We start from the raw sequence: 23,948 nt of genomic DNA, 5'->3' as shown, positions 1-23,948 counted from the left end.
ATAGTCTAAATCCAAGGGGCCACACACTGTAAGCAAATTCACACCCCCACAGAATCCCAAATTCCTTTTTGCCATTCACATCTCATAGGATTCGATAGAACATAACCAACTCTTGCTTATATGAAGAAATCCAGGCAAAGGCCTGAGGAATCCACACCCATCCTGTGACTCAGACACCAGGCAGAGGCATGTGATGGGCTTTGTGTAATTCTTTTCCGTTAGCACATGCATTTATCTTGAACCTCACAGCTTTATTTGTTTTGTTCACCAGTGTACACGAAAGTCTGGCATGATGCCAAGCACATACAGACAACTCAATAAATGTGCTAAAAGTTAAATTTATGGGTGGAAACTTAACGTACTCATTGGGACTTTACTTCACAGTAGAGTCTTATCAGTACCAGGTACACCAAACTCTGGTACACTTCAAAGAAATACCAATTTTAAACTGTGGGATTAGGTTTTTGAGAAAAAGTATCCAAAACTTGGAAATAAAGGTGTGGGGAGCCTGAGAAGGACAGACTATCCTTTCTGTGGCATGCTGTGGCACTGTTTGAAAGGTCCTCCCCCTAAGGATTATTTAATTCCTTGGGACATATACTGATGTTTGGTATTACTGCTCCCTACTTCATTAGAGCCTAGACACAGTGAAGTTATACATTAAATTATAGATTTCCATACACTTAAAGGGAAAAAAAAGGTCCTCCAAGGTTAGGATGTTACTGCTTTATAGGACATTGGTCAGTTTTACATCTAACCTAACAATCCTAGTTTAACTTTTTTCTCTACCATATTACTAGTATTCTCATTACTGACTTAAATATATTAATAATTTAAAATAATGATATATGTGTTCATATAGTATTTGAGTCATATTTTTTTTAATTTTTAGAATTTTCTTATGACCATGCCTTAAGACAGGGCTTAGCAAACTCTGAACATAGGCCTATTCATGCATAGGTCATGTAAGTTCAAACTCTGATTTACATACACATAAGGGAACAGAGACATTACTTTGCCAGCAAAGGTCCGTCTAGTCAAGGCTATGGTTTTTCCAGTGGTCATGTATGGATGTGAGAGTTGGACTGTGAAGAAAGCTGAGCGCCAAAGAATTGATGCTTTTAAACTGTGGTGTTGGAGAAGACTCTTGAGAGTCCCTTGGACTGCTAGGAGATCCAACCAGTCCATTCTAAAGGAGATCAGCCCTGGGATTTCTTTGGAAGGAATGATGCTAAAGCTGAAACTCCAGTACTTGGGCCACCTCATGTGAAGAGTTGACTCATTGGAAAAGACTCTGATGCTGGGAGGGATTGCGGGCAGGAGGAGAGGGGGACGACCGAGGATGAGATGGCTGGATGGCATCATGGACTCAATGGACGTGAGTGTGAGTGAACTCCGGGAGTTGATGATGGACAGGGAGGCCTGGCATGCTGCGATTCATGGGGTCACAAAGAGTCGGACACGACTGAGCGACTGAACTGAACTGAACTGAAGGGACAGGGAAGTGAAGTGAAGTGAAGTTGCTCAGTCATGTCCGACTCTTTGCAACCCCATGAACTGTAGCCTACAAGGCTCCTCAGTCCATGGAATTTTCCAGGCAAGAATACTGGAGTGGGTTGCCATTTCCTTTTCCAGGAGATCTTCCCAACCCAGGGATCGAACCCTGGTCTTCCACATTATAGGCAGACGCTTTACCATCTGAGTCACCAGGGAAGTGGACAGGTATGTAAGGGAACAGAATTACAGGCAGCTGATGCCCCTAAATCTTCAGTGTCTGACAGGCAAAATCACGAGGCTAAGGTTAGGGATGCCCAAGAGAATTTCCCAAAAGAGGAAACAAAAGAAGCTGGAGTAGAGAGTGGACAAGGAGACAGAGAAAAGACTTTGAAGGTATATAGACAGTAAACACTGGTGGGAGGGATGCCATGGGACTCTGCTTTGATATTTATATCTCAAGAGAAAGAAATTCTCCATCCTTCTAAGAATGGTTGGACTTGATAATAATTCTGAAGGTCTTGTACAGTTTGAATATCAGATATTCTAATGGTTTCCTGATTCAATTTTAAGGGGTCTCTTCCTACTGACTACTTTCCCAGTGCCCTGGGATGTTCACAAAAGGTTTTCATACCCAGCATCCCTCCCAATACCCTGGCAGGCACCATTTCATATTTGGGGTTCACTTGAGCCCAGGACCTCCATAGGTCTTTGCTTTCGCCTGGGACAGGTTGTGCTCCTCCCCAGTGTTATTCTGGCAGCTCCCAAGGGACTGTGCCTAACACCAGTCCTCATAGAAAAAAAGAAACAAATGAACTTACTTATGAAACAGAAGTAGAGTCACATATGCAGAAAACAAATTTATGGTTATCAGAGGAAAAGGGCGTGGGGGTGTAAACAGGGAGACTGGGATCGACATATATACACTATTAAATAAAAAATAGATAACTAATAAGGACCTACTGCATAGCACAGGGAACTCTACTCAATATTCTGTAATGGCCTACGTGGAAAAATAATCTAAAAAAAGAGTGGATATATGTGTAGGTATAACTGATTCACTTTGTTGTACAGCAGAAAGTGACACAACATTGTAAATCAACTGTATTCCAATACTTAGAAAAGAAAAAACAGAAACTCTTTCCCAGTGTGGGAATAAGGATTTCAGACTCCAGTGGATTTCCCTGCTATTTTTTGCACTATGCCTTTCAGCTTTTCTCACCTGCAATTCTCAGAACCCTGGGAAAATAAAAACGGGAACTTGAATCCACTGCCCGCCACCCCAGTGTCCACCACCACCCAGTGGGGCTGGAATCCACCTGGCTGACCAAAGAGGAGACCACAATTGTTCGTTGTACTTTTTAAGTTCCCTGTACACACGCCTGGCTCAAAACATACTGCCTCGTGGATATCTGTAAGTTGTAGGCAGCTAACTACATTCCACTCCAGGCCTGGGGGAAAGTTTCAACCTCAAACAACTTTATTTAAACAATTTCTTACTTAACATGTTTTTCTCAGTGCTTCAAATCCAATCACTCCCTGCGTTGCAGGGAAGAACTGCTACGGGACAGAAAGAACAACACAACCTGTTTTTATTTTAATATCTTCCGGGTCTCTCAGCACTGCCATCATTCGGGCTGTCAGCCCCTCACCGCCTGAGGTGGCTTCCCGCTCTCTGCAGACAGTCTGCCTCCCCACTAATGGCACTGTTTGGGCGAGGGGGAAATGCAATTTTCCACTCCATTACAAGCAACTGTGTAAAAGGACCTCTTTTCCTCACTGCACACAGAGAAGGGCCTAATGAAATTCCATTCACTAAGTATTACAATAGCCAACTCCACTCCAAATACAGGCATTCTAAGTGCCTGCCAGGCCCCTCACTCCAGAAGCAATTGCCACTGAATGAATCTGGATTGGATCCCATCAGGATGAAAAACTCTAGGACACACAGGGAGAGACTCTAGAGAAGGGAAAGGATCAAACATGGCAGCGGATCCGCGTCTTTGGCGCTTCCTTGTAATCATGACGCCTGGATGGTATTGCTTACAGACTCTGGTACAAGCCTGAAATTCTTATATTTTCAAACAGCAATCTTATGACAGTCAAAGTACCTCCTAAGAGATCTGGACCTCACATAACATAACCTACAGAAACAGGTAACAGAAGTGAGCAAAGAGGGGGAATGCACAGTTTGCATTCTAAAATAGGAAGTAAAAACAGACAAGCTTTCTAGTAAGGGTGTGAATCTCATGAAAGCTTACAGGAAACATGAAAATTACTTCAAAATTACTTCTTCATATTTTCCCGTTGTTCTTTCCTTATCCATTTCCCAACATATTTTTCCATGACTCATGGTAAAGCAGTATGAAAAGAAATGAAAGATAATGCTCCCCCTTCTCCATTCACTGTCAGTCTCCTCGTGGTTCCCTTGGGACCCCAGGCCTGCCGCCTGTCCTCCGTTCCAACAGTGCTCTCCAACGGCATAAGTAGTCCTGGATTTGCTCCACTCCAGAAAGCATCACTCTCATCCCCATGCCCTCCAGCTTCTATTCTGTCACCAAGTATCCCATGTCACCAGAAGGCCTGATGAAAGTTGAGTCTAAGAACAAATCGAGAGACTACTCCTGAAGACACAAGGCCTTGGCTTCCAAGAATTCACTGGTAATGTTAATTTGAAGGTACAGTTTCTATGTAAAAGCGGTGCAATTTGAGGGCCTTCTGTGAAATCTCTTCAGTTATGTCACAAAGGCACTCCTCCATCCCAAAGAGCCATACAATTATGCCATGAGAAAGACAAAAATATAGTCTAATAACACAAATCTATTCATTAATGTACATAAGCTATATTTACATATATTTAAATTAATATTTTAAAACACTTATTTTATATCCTCATTTCCTATTCTCATTTGTCCTCTCAAAGGCAATGGTTTATATGTGTTCTGTGTGGACCTTTCCTGTCATATGAATTCTTGAAAAAAAATATGCTATTCACTTTTACTACATTGCAGGATACACCCATGTTATTACATGTCACTTCATTTGTTCTGACTGCTGTTTAATGTTCCACTGAAAATATATAGGATGGTTTTAGGCTTTTGCTATTAAAAAAAATAATTTCAAAGACTTACTTCAGATGTTTCTTGTTATACATGGGTCACAGTGGAATTTCTGGGTCATGGGGCATATTAATATTCAATGTTAGGTAAATTATTTTCCAAAGCACAGTACCAATTTGTAATCCTGACAGTAATATAAAAGAGTTTCCATAGATTCACATCCTAACACTTAACTTAAAAAAAAAATGTTTGTCAGTCACATATGTGAAAAATCTTATTGGAGTTTTTTTTTACAATTTCTTAATCATTAATAAGAATATCTCTTCCTATGTTAATTTACCATAAATATTTCCTACTCTGCAAAATTTCTCTATCTTTTGTCCACTTTTCCACTAAGTTGTTGATAGATTTTTTATTCATGTATAGGCATTCCTGATCCAGTCAATACTGATCCATTATCAAATTTGTATATTGAAAATATATTCTCCTAGTTTGTAACTTATTTTTTCCATTTTTAAACATGCTTTTTGAATAACATGTTTCTTCATTTTAATAGACCAGAATTTAACAATCTTTTCTCTTATAGTCAGCACTTTTACATCTTTTCTTAAAAAAATGTTGTTTCCTGTTCACGTATTTTTAATTTACATAAGTCATACTGTTATATGTATTATCTGTGTTTTGTTACAGAAATCCTATGTTTCTAAGATTCATTGTGCTGTGACATGTACTTCTCCTTTGCTACCTCAAATTGCTGTGGATACACCATATTTTAACAACCTATTCTCACGCCCATTTTATAAGCCAGGAAATTTATAATGTGATCAGTTCTCAACACCTCCTATTATCCCTTTCCCCAAGAACAAAGTAATCAAGAAGAATTGGGATGTGGCTAAATTTGAGGTAAAAGAAGGATCACCACTCTGTACTTTGATAAAGCCCTTTGACACACTTAAAAAATACTTTGAATTATCCCCCAAATGTGATGGATACACACATATTTTAGAGAATCTACTTGGCCCACATCTTGACAGATAGATTTCATCTCCTGTGCTAACAACAGTCATTTGATAATGGGCATCTAGAGGGCTCTGTTGAAAGAATGTTGATGCTGTTTGAGCTCAGGTAGAAAGCACCATGAGGAGTTAGCAGTCCCTGCCAGGGGCTTGGGAATGGCAGCATGCATGCTTTGCACTGTCATCTCAGTTTGAGTAAGGTACACCTTTCATCCCTCAACACAAACTTTGTCACTTCCTAGGAGCACAAGAAGGGCCAGATCCTTTTATGCTTGGCTCACTGCTTAAATTAGACACATTGGCTCCTGTATACTCTAGTCCCTGCTCAAGCAAAGGAGCAAAGAACAAATTGCTGAGAGAAAGAGTTTAAGCCCACATCTTTTAATCTTGGCTGATGTCCCCCAATCATCACCTTATATATACCATTCTTACCCAAATGCTTTTAATTTACCATGTTAACTGGCTGTGAGATGGTACGTTAGAATTAGGCTTCTGAAGAAGAAAAGTGAGTAAGTTGTAAGAACAGCTGCAAATACACTGATTTTCTTTCTCAACTCTGGCTCCATTAGTTATGCAGCAGGTGGTTCTGCTTAATCCAGGCAGAATTTACTGAGAGCTCTGGTGTTCCCAGCACCACACTTGACTCCAATGGCAGAAAATCAAAGCTACAAAATCACCCAGAACAGCTTCTAGCACATCGTGAGTGCCAAGCAAGTGTTATTTTCCTTTGTCTTTTCTTTTTCTTGTGTTACTCAAAAGGATTTCAGTTTAGATGGGGAAGTGAGGTTTGCCTCATGTCACAACCACCTACTCCACAATTCTTGAGACATTCAAATGTTTCTTATCAGGTGAAACAAAGAATGAGCTAATAAAGAAATGACATCCCAAACATATACATACTGTACTGTGCTTAGTCGTTCAGTCATGTCCCACTCTTTGCAACCCCCTGGACTGGAGCCCACCTGGCTCCTCTGGGAGTCCATCGCATTTCACAGGCAAGAATACTGGAGTGGGTTGCCATTTCCTCCTCCAGGGGATCTTCTGAACCCAGGGATAGAACCCAGGTATGCCACATTGCAGGCAGATTCTTTACTGTCTGAGTCATAAGGGAAGCCCAATAATATATACACTATATATATATACTATATACACTACTATGTATAAAATAGATAATTAATAAAGACCTACTTTATAGCAAAAGGAACCCTACTCAATATTATGTAATAACCTATATGGGAAATGACTCTGAAAAGAATGGATATACGTATATATATAACTGAATCATTTTGCTATACATCCGGAACTAATACAACACTGCAAATCAACTATATCTTAATATAAAATAAAAAATTAAATTAAAAAAAGAAATGATATGCCAAGTAGATAGTAATGATCTTTGGTTGGTAGAAGACATATGGAGTAAATGGCCTGCATAAAACAAGCACTCTGTAAATATTTGATTCAAGGGATACCTTACAGTAAAACACCAAACATTAATGTTAGAAGGGATAAGAGATTATTTAAACTAACCTCTTCATTATACAGATAAGGAGATTTTTTAAAAATGTTATGTGACTTCTGGGACTGGAACTCCATTTTCATCACTTCAAATACAGTACAGTAGCCTTTATGCTATATAGTGCTGCATTTTATGGCTGAGCTGAACATCTCAGGAGAATTACGCCTGCAAGTATTTAGGTAAACTTCCAAAGGGCCATGATGTAACCCTGGGCAGCTGAAACCCAGGCCCTGATCCAGGTAAATGTGTAGACCCAAACTTTGCATGATCTCCAATGGCAAGCCACCACCTCCAGATACGGTTTTAATTTTTAAAAATTGCTCTGCTTAGAGTATCTCTAAATTTTGAAAGCATTGCCATTAACAGGTTATTTCAAATTGTACCTGTCAGCTGGAGCTGGGGGAAGCTCCAATGATGTTCCCCCAGTGAATAATAATTTGTTTCAAATTTTAAAGGACAAAACGTATTCTTGGCAACCTCCTGTAGGGAGAAGAACTATTTCCAATGCTCTTTAATACATCTTGAAATAATTTATGAAACTTTGCGAATATATTATTTTAGGAATGTGCATTTGCAGTCAAACAAAGAATAATTATTCACTGTTAGAGAAGCCTTTTGAAGGGACATTATCGTTCCTTTCATAGGTGATGGCTGAAAGAAACAATGTCTCAAAGCCACTTTCAGGTTAAAAACCTCTACTTAGAAAATGAAAGCTAATTTGATTAGAAAAGATATTTAATTAACCACACTGAGTCTGTAACTTTGCCATTGAGGAGAAAACCTGATGTCATGTGTTTGAATCTGAGGAGATAACAGCTAAAGGAGGTAATTACTTATTCTTCTCAAGTGATACATGGTCCAATTTTATTAAACATACAACCCAGCTCCTCAGTGAAACCACAAGGACCGAATCTTCCATTCACAACCCAATGTGGTCAAGGCACACACCATGATCCCCTATTACAGTCTGGAAAACCACTGACAGAAGGAGGTACTTTTGGTAGCTAATGGTGGCCTAGGTGCCAGTGCAAAATGGGTATTAAAATTACCCAATGACACATCATCACCTATTTTGTTTTTAGAGGCTGTGACTGTAACTAAAGACATTAAATGAATGAGAAATTCTTGAATATTGCTGATGATCATATAGGCTAAGTTTATGGTACATTTTTGGGGGTGTAAAGACAGCACAATTCAGAAAATGATGATCCTCCTTGGTGCATCTATGAATTATGTCTCCACCAACAAAACCAAAGGGAAGGTAATCAGATGGCTGGCCCTAGAATAATCAGCAAGGGTGGACTGAGGGTTGGAATTATGGACGTTGCTATGTTGCGCCTCCCCTGATCCCTGCCATCGCTTGACCAGGTCTCAGTTATTGCAAGGCCTATGTTACTTCCACTCCCATTTATCTTGATCTTTTATTTTACTATTTCACTACTTACACCGTGGTTATGAGCACATTCCTTGGTACAGAATCCCCAGTATGGGGTGCAGACCCCCGGTAGTTCCCCAAATGTAGTAAACAGGTTTTATCAAAGTGAATTTCAATCTCCAAAAACACCTACAAATATTCACTTGAGTCTTTATCGTCTAAACCACCAGAGAAGCCTGTATTCACCTGTAATAAGACAAAAAGGCTAGTGAAAACACGAGGCTTCTCTGCATTTTGGCTGAAATGATCATTAGTTCAGTGTGCTCATTCTGGTTATCTCTTTCTTGGTGCCAGAAGGGCTCATTGGCAATACTCATTTTCAGTGGTATGTACATGAATTATTGCTTAGTCAATGAGCTTTGGCAGTGTACTTTACCCCCAAAACATGGAGGCCTGGAAGCTTCTCAAAGAGGACTTTTGAGTGTGAAAAACTTGGATTCAACAGCTTAAACCTTTCTAATTCTCCTCAGTGATCTTTCCCTTTTCTGAATTCCCATAGTATTTGGGAATTACAGTTAGTACTTGGTCATTTTTTATATTATTCTACAGTTGTTTGTGCTCATAAATCCTGTGCCATACAAAAAGGAAAGTGTATAGAGCAGAAACAGTACCACGTTACTTCTGTATTTTCCACTCCAACAAACACAAAGCTTGGCTTGAAATAGTATTTGTTGATGAATGGACTTGGATCACATTTCCTTTTGATAATCCATGAGGTATTATGATAGTAAAAACTGTTTTCTGCTTCTGAACTAAGATGCTAGGGAGGTGCTCATTTCTTTTAATATTAGGCCTTATATCAGTGACCTGTAGGATTCATTATTAAGATATCACCTTGGATTGGCCACCAAGACCTCCACAGAGAGGTTCAATGCAAGTTCTGTGCTCCAGGAAGAATTACAGTGGCAATCATCAGAGAGTGATCTGTATCAGTTCAGTTCAGTCGCTCAGTCGTGTCCGACTCTTTGTAACCCCATGAATCACAGCACGCCAGGCCTCCCTGTCCATCACCATCTCCCGGAGTTCACTCAGATTCATGTCCATCAAGTCAGTGATGCCATCCAGCCATCTCATCCTGTCGTCCCCTTCTCCTCCTGCCCCCAATTCCTCCCAGCATCAGAGTCTTTTCCAATGAGTCAACTCTTCACATGAGGTGGCCAAAGTACTGGAGTTTCAGTTTTAGCATCATTCCTTCCAAAGAAATCCCAGGGTTGACTTCCTTCAGAATGGACTGGTTGGATCTCCTAGCAGTCCAAGGGACTCTAAAGAGTCTTCTCCAACACCACAGTTCAAAAGCATCAATTCTTGGGCACTCAGCCTTCTTCAGAGTCCAACTCTCACATCCATACATGGCCACTGGAAAAACCATAGCCTTGACTAGACGGACCTTAGTCAGCAAAGTAATGTCTCTGCTTTTGAATATACTATCTAGGTTGGTCATAACTTTTCTTCCAAGGAGTAAGCGTCTTTTAATTTCATGAGTCACCATGAAATTTTAATTTCTGCAGTCACCATCTGCAGTGATTTTGGAACCCCCCAAAATAAAGTCTGACACTGTTTCCCCATCTATTTCCCATGAAGTGATCTGTATAGCTCTGAAGATATTGAGCTTAGCTAAGGCTTGGACAGTGAGGAGATCAAACCAGTCAATTTTAAAAGAAACCAATCCTGAATACTCATTGGAAGGACTGATGCTAAAGTGCCAGTAGTTTGGTCACCTGATCAAACAGTCGGCTCATTGGAAAAGTCCCTGATGTTGGGAAAGATTATGGGTAGAAGGAGAAGAGGGCATCAGGGGATGAGAAGGCTAGATGCCATCACTGATGAAATGGGCATGAACTTGGGCAAACTCCAGGAGATGGTCAGTGACAGAAAGGCCTGGCAGGCTGCAGTCCATGGGGTCACAAAGAGTCAGACATGACTGGGTGACTGAACAACAACAAGGCTATCTGGGTCATATAGTGAATCATAGAACCAGTTGTCACCAAGAAAAATATTCAGAAATTTTTCTCTGAAATAAGCACTGAAGTTTTATTTCAGATTTACCAACTACCAAAGTTTTCTGTGGTGCAGTTCACAGTTCAATTCAGTTGCTCAGTTGTGTCTGACTCTTTGCGATCCCATGAACCACAGCATGCCAGGCCTCCCTGTCCATCACCAACTCCCGGAGTTTACCCAAACTCATGTCCATTGGCGTCAGTGATGCCATCCAACCATCTCATCCTCTGTTGTCCCCTTCTCCTCCTGCCTTCAATCTTTCCTAAGATCAGGGTCTTTTCAAATGAGTCAGCTTTTTGCATCAGGTGGCCAAAATATTGGCATTTCAGCTTCAACATCAGTCCTTCCAATGAACACCCAGATTTCCTTTAGGATGGACTGGTTAGATCTCCTTGCAGTCCAGGGGACTCTCAAGATTCTTCTCCAACTCCACAGTTCAAAAACATTAATTCTTTGGCACTCAGCTTTCAATATGCTCCAACTCTCACATCCATACATGACCACTAGAAAAACCATAGCCTTGACTAGACGGACCTTTGTTGACAAAGTAATGTCTCTGCTTTTTATTATGTTGTCTCAGTTCAGTTCAGTCACTCAGTCATGTCCGACTCTTTGCGACCCCATGAATTCCAGCACATCAGGCCTCCCTGTCCATCACCAACTTTCGGAGTTCACTCCAACTCATGTCCACATGCTGTATAGGTTGGTCATAACTTTCCTTCCAAGGGGTAAGCGTATTTTAATTTCATGGCTGCAATCACCATCTGCAGTGATTTTGGAGCCCCCCAAAATAAAGTCTGACACTGCTTCCACTGTTTCCCCATCTATTTCCCATGAAGTGATGGGACCAGATGCCATGATCTCTGTTTTTTAAATGTTGAGCTTTAAGCCAACTTTTTCAGTCTCCTCTTTCACTTTCATCAAGAGGCTCTTTAGTTTTTCTTCACTTTCTGCCATAACAGTGGTGTTATCTGCATATCTGAGGTTATTGATATATCTCCTGGCAATCTTGATTCCCGCTCGTGCTTCCTCCAGCCCAGCGTTTCTCATGATGTACTCTGCATATAAGTTAAATAAGCAGGGTGAAATATACAGCCTTGATGTACTCCTTTTCCTATTTGGAACCAGTGTGTTGTTCCATGTCCAGTTCTAACTGTTGCTTCCTGACCTACGTACAGGTTTCTCAAGAGGCAGGTCAGGTGGTCTGGTACTCCCGTCTCTTTCAGAGCCTTCCACAGTTTATTGTGATCCACACAGTCAAAGGCTTTGGCATAGTCAACAAAGCAGAAATAGATGTTTTTCTGGAACTCTCTTGCTTTTTCAATGATCCAGTGGATGTTGGCAATTTGATCTCTGTTCCTCTGCCTTTTCTAAAACTAGCTTGAACATCAGAAAGTTCACGGTTCACGTATTGCTGAAACCTGGCTTGGAGAATTTTGAGCATTACTTTACTAGTGTGTGAGAGGAGTGCAATTGTGTGGTAGTTTGAGCATTCTTTGGCATTGCCTTTCTTTGGGATTGGAATGAAAACTGACCTTTTCCAGTCCTGTGGCCACTGCTGAGTTTTCCAAATTTGTTGGCATATTGAGTGCAGCACTTTCACAGCATCATCTTTTAGGATTTGAAATAGCTCAACTGGAATTCTATCCCCTCCACTAGCTTTGTTCATAGTGATACTTTCTAAGGCCCACTTAACTTTACATTCCAGGATGTCTGGCTCTAGGTGAGTGATCACACCATTGTGATTATCTGGGTCGTGAAGATCTTTTTTGTATAGTTCTTCTGTGTATTCTTGCCACCTCTTCTTAATATCTTCTGCTTCTGTTAGGTCCATACCATTTCTGTCCTTTATTGAGACCATCTTTGCACGAAATATTCCCTTGGTATCTCTAATTTTCTTAAAGAGATCTCTAGTCTTTCCTATTCTATTGTTTTCTTCTATTCCTTTGCATTGATCAATGAGGGAGGCTTTCTTATCTCTCCTTGCTATTCTTTGGAACTCTGCATTCAGATGCTTATATCTTTCCTTTTCTCCTTTGCCTTTTGCTTCTCTTATTTTCACAGCTATTTGTAAGGCCTCCTCAGACAGCCATTTTGCTTTTTTCCATTTCTTTTCCATGGGGATAGTCTTGAACCCTGTTTCCTGTACAATGTCACGAACCTCCGTTCATAGTTCATAAGGCACTCTGTCTATCAGATCTAGTCCCTTAAATCTATTTCTCACTTCCTATGTATAATCATAAGGGATTTGACTTAGGTCATACCTGAATGGTCTAGTGGTTTTCCCTACTTTCTTCAATTTCAGTCTGAATTTGGCAATAAGGAGTTCATGATCTGAGCCACAGTCAGCTCCTGGTCTTGTTTTTGCTGACTGTATAGAGCTTCTCCATCTTTGGCTTTAAAGAATATAATCAATCTGATTTCAGTAATGACCATCTGGTGATGTCCACGTGTAGAGTCTTCTCTTGTGTTGTTGGAAGAGGATGTTTGCTGTGACCAGTGTGTTCTCTTGGCAAAACTCTATTAGCCTTTGCCCTGCTTCATTCTGTACTCCAAGGCCAAATTTGCCTGTTACTCCCAGTGTTTCTTTACTTTCTACTTTTGCATTCCAGTCCCCTGTAATGAAAAGGATATCTTTTTTTGGTGTTTGTTCTAAAAGGTCTTTAGGTCTTCAGAGAACCATTGAACTTCAGCTTCTTCAGCATTACTGGTTGGGGCATAGACTTGGATTACCATGCTATTGAATGGACACTCTCAATAACTGAAAATTCTGTATATGTCAGCTTACCAAAGCCTAAAAACCTATCTTGTACAAGTCACTCAAATGACAGTTTTGTTTCAGCTCAGCAAACTATAAAGTAAAAAACCTTGCACACAGTTATTGATTGTTTAAGTTTGGGCAACTGAATTCTCTCTGGCTAGAGGGTCACTTGATTTTACGTGGTTAACCTTCTTTAGAATACTCTTTAGATGTGTAAGGTAAGTAAGACTTACTGAGTAATTGTCTCTGTGTCTAGTCTGAGGCAAAATAGAATAAAAACCACAAAAGAAGACTGAATGGTTCCTAACTTGAGAAACTGATAATCTAGTCAGAATAAGACATACACATATGAGCAAAAATGAAGAGGCAGGAATATGGATCAGACACAGAGTCACATAAATTCATAGAAAGGAAAATGTACCATTGACTAATGCAGCCTGGGAGGGCTTCCCAGAGGAAGCAGCTCTGACTCTGGTTTAGTGACCTGTGATGTTGATAGGTTCAGGGAACAAGGAAGGAGATTTTAGGCAGATTGTCCAAGATGGCAAAGACAGGAAAGATGAGACATAAAATTGCATGGTTATATGGAGGCAAGAAAAGCAGATGAGCCAGGGGGACCTACATACCCAGGATGAAGGGAAGAACAGGTAGAGACAGATCAATGATGAGGACCCCAAACACACAGCGGGCACAGGAGACTGCTTTGTGAGTGCATGGACTGGAGCTTGAAAAGGCCATCACATCTGGGAGTTTTCACACCACTTTCTAGCAACTCTTAGAAGAAAATGTTAGACATTTAATACATAAGACACAGCAATCACATCAGTTATTTCCCTACATTTCCCTACCCCCTATTGCACAGACACTGCAGCCCCCAATAAATAACACTTCTGAGGGATCTAAGAGAAGAGAATTTGAAAGCCACTAAGGTTCCAATCTTCTCTTCTTTGTTTATCACAGGCAGAGGGGACAAAAATTAGCCCAGGGAACTGAAGTGGTTAGGATGAAGTCGCGGTGAACTTCTGTCCCGTGGTCCTTTTCTGTCCCATGGTCCTTTTCTGTTCTTCTCTTCTTCTTTCTCTTCCTCCCATCCCCACCCCTCCACCACCACCTTCATCCCACAAACAACGGTCAGCAATAATTGTGGTCTCTGCCACTTTAAAAATACACTCCCCAAATCTGCTCATTTCCTGCTATCTCTATGGATACACTCTCACCATCTTCCATTCCAGATTAATTCACAGATGTTTACTGAGCACTTACTATGAACACTGCACTCAGAAGGAGTCACACTAGGGCCTACCCTCCAGAAACACTGCCAGTCACTATGTAGGGAATGAGTGGGAACAGGGTGGGTAAACTGCTGAATAATGTATTTATGAGTCTTTGCTACTTTGCCTCTCATTGATACTTTCAATCTGAATTCACGCATTACTTAGCTGTATTGCTCAGAGGAGGCCTGCCTCTTCCCCCACCTCCGCTCCCTGCTTATTGTAGTAGCAGGGCTTGAAACTGTGGTATCATTAACATAATTAAAGTATTAATAAAGATTGAAGGGGTTGGACACTGTGTGAAATGCTTAATTTTGTGTATCTTTAACTGATTGAATGTTTAGGTTTGCATTTCAGCTGTCACCCAAATTATGTGTAATTAAGCCAAAGCTTGGATCTGCCTGTCTCATACCCAGTGCGGATGGCAGACAGATTTGATTCTGGGGAGAAGGTGGTAAATCTGCCCACTCATTTGTAGCTGTGAGCTTTCACACTTTTTATGCATTTCTTGCCTTTTTCCAGCGCATTCATCGATCAAATTATCCCATTAGAAAGGAATGAAGAATAGATAGCTACAGTGAAAAAAAGTAAATGCTTTCAACACATTCCCCGGTTACTCCTCCCCACCTGTGCAGCTTGCCAGCTCTCTCTGGGTGATGGCCTCTTGGGTTGGTGCTGCAGGAGTGTTCTTGCTCAGAGGAGATGCAAGGCAAGCTCATAAAGCATTACAGATTACAGGTCAGCACTGGAAACAGCCACGAACCCTAGGGACTAGGCTCTGTGTTCCAGAAGAGACCTGCCTTTGGAACCCAAACTGTGAGGATACCAAGATCACTGAAAGAACTCACTTACAAGACACTTTAAGGTGAGATCAAATAACTGTCTTGATATTAAAGGAATCATTACTCAGAAGCAAGGACCCCTAAATTAACCAGCACCCACAAAAGAGTTCTGCGGACATTCACATAAAGGATGTGGCTCTCTCAGATAAAATCCTGTCTCTCAAGGAAGCATATGGATTATGTAGGGTGTATTCGCTCTTGCGCTGGACACAGGGAGGAAACAAAATGCACATGCTCCCTGCCTTTAAAATGTTGCCACCAATTTAGAGAGAAAAGAGGAAAGCAGAGGGAAGAGCCAGCACTATCAGACAGGACAAAGGTCAAATAAACAACACAGACCGCGGGTCCTCAGAAGGCCGCAGCAGTCACAGAAGGAAGTGACCTGCATCTCTCTCAAGATGGGCCTTCAAAGATGAGATGGACTTTTGCAGGCAGTTACGAAACCAAGACCGTGACTGAGGCTAAGGGTTTGTCTGGGAGGTGAGTTTGAAAGGAAGGCTGAGGTATCTGTTAAGGAAGAAGGTCTGAAGAAAAAAATGGAAACGATGATCCCAGTAAACGCATAGGCAGGTGGAGTGGATGGCTGCTGTGCTCATGTTCTATTGCTGCCCTACCCTAACAAATTATTACAGACTTGATGGCTCAAAACAGCACAAACTTACTATCTCATGGTTCTGTAAATCAAAAGTTCAGAGGGTTCAGTTGGTTTCTTTGTGTCTAGTCTCCCAAGGTCAAAGTCAAGGTGTTGGCTAGGCCAGTTCCCTTCTGAAGCATGCAGTGGAGAATCTGCTCCCGGGCCAGGATCAAGTGCCATTGGCTCTAGGACTGAGGTCCCTGGTTCCCACCTTGGCTGCCATCAGTTAGAGTCCCACTTCATCCGACACAAAACAGTTTTAAAATGCCACCTGTACGTTTGGGTTTCTTCACAATGAAGTCAAGCTTAGAGACCCTTGGAAAGCAAACTGAGCATGGGCTTCTTTAGGATTTCTTTTTTCTTAGCTCTCTTGCCCACCCTCATAAATTTGCTTCCCCCTGCCCCCACTGAGTCACATTTCTTTTACGAACTCTTCCCCAAAGTCCTTAAGCTGGTGTTCAGAGAAACAGCAGCTGCTTCTGTCTTTGCTCATGGTTCACTGATTTACATAATATTCAGTTAAATTATGTTTACAAATACGAGAAAAACTGGCATAAAGCAGTTGGGAGTAAACACAATTGGTTCTTGGTGAGAGCAAAAGTATATGGACACAGTGGGTGGAAGTGGCCTCCTCGCTGCAGTGCGGACACCAGTTAGTTTATCTCATGGAGGGAAGGAAGAAGACGGGGAAGGTGAAAAAATGGAGGAAGCTGGATAGGTTTTGGGGGGAGGGGTAAAGAGAGCTTCTACTAAACATGAAATAACTTGCATGTCTCTAGAAGGAGTAACATACATTCTTGACATTGTTTTTTTAAGTGATCACTCCATCCCCCAACCAAACATAAATACATAAACTAATAAAGGCATGACATGGTTCTCAATCCATAGGACAGAGTGAAGGCAAAATAGCAGACCCATCCCCTGTAGGGACACCTAAGCTTGCCAAATTCAGTGGCAGTTGCCCTCAGACTTGGAAACAAAGTACCCTAAAGACTGATCCGAGCTTGAGAAAGTTAAAATTGACCAGGTGGAGGAATCTGCTATGGTCACTTGTAATTATTCTGTTCCTGCTGGTGAAGTGCTTCTAAAACAGTACACCATTCAGGGTAGGTGTTTTGATCAATCACATTCGCTGGTAGGTCAGCACTTTCATAGGTTACTCTTGCTGATTCATTACCCTCATTGTGGCAGAGAGAAGCATTTCAAAGCACCAATTAATAAGTCAGACAAGCTTGAGTTTGAATCCCAGCTCTGCCTGACTGCCTGGCTTTGAGGAAATTATTTAACTGCTGTGAGCTGTGGTTTCAAGATGAAATGGAAATGACAGAACCTATGTTTACAGAAGTGTGGTGAGGACTAAATGTGGTCACACATATGAAGCACTTACTAGAGAGCATTTGGCACATAGTAAGCCCTGCAGAAATGGTAGCTGGCCCTTAAGGACATAGGAAGATCTGATTTGGTAGGAGTGGAAATTGGTGACCTGGGATGTCGTTCAGGCCCCAAGGCATGGAATAAGCAAGAGTCTGGGGTGATCGGGGGCATCATAAAGATGCTGTGTATGAAAGGAGAAAGTAATCACACGGAGACCCTAGGATGGTCTTGGCCCACCTGATGATTCTGCTCAATGTTGATCCAGGAGGCTTCGGTAGTCAGATACTTGTTACCAAAACAGTCCCAAGTATCTCCCTGGAGGAATGTGAAATTCCCAGAATACCCCAGAGGTCATTCCTCACCAGATCACTTGTATTTTCTTTTAGTTATAAAAGTATGGATTGAGTGCCTATTTTGTATCATGTGCTGAGGACACAGGGTTGAAAACAAGGACTTGAAGATCCTCAGGAGTTTATGGTCAACAAAAGCACATGGATATTTACATATTCCTATTCTACTGTGATTTATCAGGAAGTCAATACACAGAAGATAGGGTCTCTAATCATACCTGGGGCAAATGCAGACTTTTCCCCAGAAAAGACGAAATGTGAACAGGATTGCAAAGAGTGAGTTTGATGATTGAGGAGAGGGAGAACAAGCATTTCAGGCCGTGGGAAGAGCACATGCAAATACAGAGAGCCCTGAAAGGTTCTAACAAGTCAGGCAGGGAGCAGCGAGAAAGTCAGGATGACTGGGATGGGTGGTATCTGGCAGGTGAGACCAAAGGGGTAATCTGAGGTGTCCCACTACTAAATCCAGTTCCTAGAGATTAAAATGACTTTCTTCTAGACTACAAACAATAAAATCAAGAAAATGATCTAGAAATGCATCTTTCAATCAACTAGAATATGGGAAGGATCTGTGCCTTGTATCATCTCAATGAACTTACTATCTACACAGAGCTTCTCAAAATTCACAGTGTGTATAAGGCACCTTAAGGTCTTATTAAAACATGGATTCTGATTCAATAGGGCTGTAACTGGGACCCCTACAATTCCATATTTCTAACAAACACCCCAGTGATGCTGATGTTGCTGGTCTATGGACCCCATTTTAAGTAGCAAAGACCTGAATATCCTACAGTCATTCAATTTCCACTCAGAATTACTTTGTGACAATGAGGACCAGTATCTACGTACTTGTGTAATTCACCTACTGGAACCACAGGTGAATAAAATGTCATAAAGCACACATGCTGAGCCATCTAGAGCTTACTGACAATTTCTTCTCCACTGACTCCCCCTTCCTTTCCAAAAGTAATTTAAGGAGAAATAATCCTGTATTTTCTAACTTTCCCAGTAGCATTATGCTTCAGACAATTCTTCAGACTTTCCCACCCTTTATCAACTTGGAATGTGAATGAAGCATCTGACCCAAATTTCCCAATTTCCTGTAGCTGAGCCACAACGTAAAAGCCAGAACATTCTTACCAAGCAACTCTTTGGATTTCAAGTTTCAGACAGAAAAACATGATTCTCTTTCATTTTAAGCCATTAAAGTCTGGGAAACTTTACTTCACATTACTGAACTTGGGATCAAACAAAACTGCCTGGGGTGCATGATGGGATTTGTTTAAAGAATTGAATCTACCTCAAAACCCAGGATATATCTTTATCTGAAAAGAGACAAGAGAAGCACTCCCACTGACCTGCCTTCTCACCCCAAGATTTACATGAAATATGCTCTCCCGGCTTTTAACAACTCCTCTCCAAAAGCTCCAATGGAAGGACATCACAGCTTTCCAGGGAAGTTCCCATGAGGAGCTGGCTTTTCTTCTCTTGTTAGCCTTCTCTTGGGTGCTAAGGTCAGTTGGAAGTTCAAAGATGTTAGGGTTGCTATGGGCCCGTCTCTCTTTTCTTAAGTCCTGTAGAAACCACTATCTATCATGTGAGAACCACATTTGTCAATGCATCACTTTCAAGGATATCTAAGGCATGTTAGACTCTGCCAGTAAACTGCAGAAGATAGTGCTTGCATGCAAAGTCACTTCAGTTATGTCTGATTCTTTGAGATCCTACAGATTGTAGCCCACCAGGCTCCTCTGTCCATAGGGATTCTCTAGGCAAGAATCCTGAGTGGATTGCAATGCCCTCCTTCAGGGGAATTTTCCCAGTTCAGGGATCAGATTTCACTTTTGTCTCCCGCATTGGCAGGTGGGTTCCACTGGCACCATGTGGGAAGATCTTCCTGACCCAGGGATCGAACCAGGGTCTCCCACATTGTGGGCAGATTTTTTACCATCTGAGCTACCAGGGAAGCCTCCCAAAATTTTTCACCAAGTTTGGAGTAAAACTTCTTTTACATAGGCATTATGTGTGTGTGTGAGTTACTCAGTCGTGTCTGACTCTTTGTGACCCCATGGACTGTAGCCCACTAGGCTCCTCTGTCCATGGAATTCTCCAGGTAAGAATATTGGAGTGGGTAGCCAGGCCTTCTTCAGGGGATCTTCTTGACCCAGGGATTGAACCTGCATTGGCGGATGGATTCTTTATTGTCTGGGTTACTGTCAGGGAAGCCTACAGAAGATGTGATCTTTCCCAGTTTTTCTGAATCCCCCACAATGTTTAGCACTCCTCTAGCCAAAGGTTGCTCAAAAATATCTACCAATCATATTGATTCATCTTGGAGAACGGCAGCTCAAATAAGATTTCTATGGAAAGTAAAATACTTTTTTTTTTTTTTCTTGAAAATTAATCCCTAGAAATGACCTTAAGTTACTCCAACCTTAGGAAACAAATACCAGGTACTGGGTTTTCTAGGTGGTTTTAAAGATACACAAAAGGGGTAGAGCCTAATGGTGAAAGAGCCTGAGTCTAGAGTTTGGGATTAGTCCTAGTTTTTCTCCATTCCAGCTGAATAACATTGGATGTGTGACATAGCTTTTATGGCCTAACTTTCCTCATCTATAAATATCTATTTGAAAATTACATCTGATCTCCTCACAGGGGCTAGAAAGTTCAAAGAAGGTAAACATAAAGAGCTTTCAACACTAATGTCTGGAACAAACGAAGGAAATAAGAGTGGTAGAGACGGGTGGATGGGTCCATGGCTGGATTGGTGGACAGGAATATGGATAGATGGGTGGACAAGATGTGGACGTGTCCATGGACAGATGGGTGGAACAATCTGTACCAGAGCCAGGGTTTGTTTTGCTTTGCTTTATAAAGTGTCTCCAGCCATAAATCCACTGAGAATTTCACACCGCCGTCTCTAAACCAAACTTCAAACCAAAAAGCAATTGTCTATATTTCTAAATTATAGGATTTTCTGACAGATATGAGATGAAAACTTTGGGATTATTTGCGCCATTCTTCTTATTTCGCAAGTACAGGAACTGAGGTCGGAAGGGGAAAGAATTTATTCAAGTTGATACACTCCTAAGAGCAGAACTGGTGAGATCCTACCAGTTTGTGACTCCAAACCTACCAATCACTTTCCAGTGTCCTACTGACACTACCAAAAATACCCAGGCTCTCTGATACTAGAGAGCATTTTCACTCCCTTCTGACCAAAGCCCAGCACCTGGGCTCTTCTAAAAGCACACTACTGAATACCATTTACCAAAAGGCAGTTCCTTCTCAAAGACAGGAAAATACAGAGATGTGTTTCCAATTAGTCAAGGAAAAAACTCAGCCACATATGCTTTGCCATTTAGTGTTGCTAAGTTGGTGATTTCTCCCCAAAGTGGGGAACGGATATAACTGTCATCATCTCTTCTGTTATGTGCATCCAAAGAAGTCACATGTGTCTCAGCAATGTGAAATATTCTCTTTCATCTGCTTGGGAACTATCAACCAGTATCCTCTCCTTCCTCCACATCCCACATCATTACACTCCCCTTCCACGAGCTAAACTCCTTGACACAAACTCTCATGAAAAATAATATGTTTTAAAAAGAGAAAAATCATTAAAGAAGGGCTTTATTTTTCTTCATTCTGCACTCCTCTGTCTAAAGGAGTTCTGACTGCCAGATAGCTTTCTCTGGGCACAAAAGACTCCTCTTCATTTTGGTTAACACCTGATAAAGCTTCATTAAAATTCTTTCCCAAACAGAAAACTCCAGCATCCAGATTCAAAATAAACATATGCATTTCTAAAAGGAAAGCTGACAAGGAGAAGTTACATGCACACCATTAAAAAGTCAGAAAAGCCCTGACTAAGAACAATCTTTCAATTCGTTACTGCCAAGCCAGCCCATGAGAGGAAAGCAGGTCTGAGTCACTGAAAGAAGCCAGGGTTTTGTAAAGGGCCAGGTTTACGGAGTCGACAGAGTTTCAGGGGAGTAACAATAAGGAAAAACTTCAGTGAAAAGAAACTCCTGGTTTCTCAGGGCATTTTAACTCTATCAAAAAGTCTGCAAGTAAAGAAAAACTTAATAAGGCAGTATGAAGCAGAGTGTCACAGTAAAGGCCTGCCATCTGTTCAAGCACAGCTGCATCCTTGTCACTGAGAAGTTCCTTCTACTGACTCTGGGCTTGGCCACCATGGGACTTACTTTGACAAGTAAGATGGTAGCAAATAAGACATAAGCAAAGACTTGAAATGTGCTCTGCTTTGCGGATTGTGCTCTTTTGGTGCTCATGGAAATCCATAACCACCATGTGAACAAGGCTGGGATTAGCCTCCTGAAAGATCACACAAAAAGAGGCCCAGTCATGAAAACCAACCTGTGGCCTCAGCTGAGAACTAGGAAGGAGATCACTGAAGACAAGTTGAGACTACTCTGGATCCAGACGACTATCCAAGTGAGTCCAGCCCAAATTGCCCATTTGCACAATTGGGAAATAACTACATATTTGTTGTCGCAACTTTTGTGGGGTGGGGCAGTTAGTTATTCAGCAAAAGCTAATTGATTCAGCAGCTCAAAAGTGCTCAGTGAGAACAGTTTTATGTGATCAGTGGCTGATTTCCAAGAGCTGAGGTTTCTGCCCTGAAAAGATATTTGGTCCAAGCTCCACCAGCATCCTTGCATATCATGTGAATGCATCCAATAAGAAATGGGGATTAGATATGTAAACAAGGCAGCAGGTGCTGAGTCCCCTTCAAAGAACACATCTGACAATTACGGCAAGTGGCTGTCACATATTGAGACATACCCAAGTTGGCCAGTGGATGGACAGGGAGAAGAACTTGGTTTGAGGCCTGGCCCTGGCACTTACCAGTCACAAGTCGCTTCCCCTTCCTGTCCCTGTTGTTGCATTAATTAAGAAGGGCCACTAAGAGTTACCTCACAAAAGTCTTGTGAGGAATAAATGAAAAACCATACCTATGAAAGTGATTATTTATATGTAGAATGCTGTACAATATCAAGTAAAACTTTTATGACAAAGTTGATCAGTAATAAGGCTGCTGCTACTGCCCAAATTTAGAAAATAAGGTTGAAAAGACTCTTCTGTTTCCATGTGTCTATATACCATCTGATCAGCCCAACCCACACTCTCTTGTACAAATAACAAAAACTCATCCATCTAGACTGAGGAGTGCCATCAGAACTTTAAGAAATGGAGATTTTATGTTTATGAATCATCTAACAAAGTGGCAAAAGACTAGAAACGGAAGGCATCTGCTCTTGTAAGAAACCCTACTCTGAATTGTTTCTATAATTAGAATAATCACTCCCTAATGTGTCTACCATTAGTTCTATTAAACATACACACACATTTCACATGCATGCACATTATGTTCTGAAAAGCATTCCAGATATCCTCATAAAGCATTTTTAATTGACCAGTGTACAGTACTGATCTGGCAAAATCAGAAAGAAAGAGGTTTCCGTGTGAGTTATATTCTAGAGACTTGAAGTATTTCGAAGCAAACAAGAAAATAAGTAGGGGTAGGACTGAGGGACAAACTCTATCATGGCAGAACCCCGGGTTCTCTGTTTCCTGGGTTCATGGAACCGAATTCAGTAGGAGAGTTAGCTTTCCAATTTGTGGGAAGGAAATGGCCATGACAGAAAAGATAGAATTTATTCCATTTTATGATCATCCGCTAATCATTTTATTATAGTCTTATTGCCCTTTACTGTTACCTTTGAGAGAATATACCAAAATATAGCATTTCTGGTTTGGCAGACAATGACATGTTTAGCTGCCTTAAGCTTAGGGTGATGTTATTAATAGTCTCCAGAGTGAATATTTGCCTTGTGCCTGTCATGCACATCATTGCCTGTGGTTCTAATCGTCACACTTTTCCATGAGACAGATACTAATATTATTTCTATTTTAAAGTAAAGGAAGTACAGAGAAGGTAAGTAACATGCATGAATCACACTGCCAGATTAGGGAGGAACTGGGGTTTTCTCTGAGCAATCTGATTCCAGATTCCATCTTCTTAACTAGAACACATATGAAATCCAGGGCCTTCCTCAAGGGCACCATGATCTCCAAACACTCTGCTCACTGTTTGAGAACCCCTGGGTTAATAGAACCCCTGGTAAAATAGAACCATTATCACAGAACTTGATACAATGCTGGCTTCTTGAA

The 23,948-nt window shown here is 41.3% G+C and overlaps 1 protein-coding gene across 7 annotated transcripts in view; it reads right to left on the bottom strand.

Moving 5' to 3' along the window:
* LRMDA (leucine rich melanocyte differentiation associated) overlaps positions 1-23,948 on the bottom strand; it is a 1,405,312-nt gene that overhangs the window by 542,546 nt on the left and 838,818 nt on the right. The gene's annotated exons all lie outside the window — the stretch shown is intronic.

Source organism: Ovis canadensis, chromosome 25, assembly GCF_042477335.2.
Source record: "Ovis canadensis isolate MfBH-ARS-UI-01 breed Bighorn chromosome 25, ARS-UI_OviCan_v2, whole genome shotgun sequence".
NCBI classification, from domain to species: domain Eukaryota; kingdom Metazoa; phylum Chordata; class Mammalia; order Artiodactyla; family Bovidae; genus Ovis; species Ovis canadensis.
This window is presented reverse-complemented; position numbering and strand designations above follow the sequence as displayed.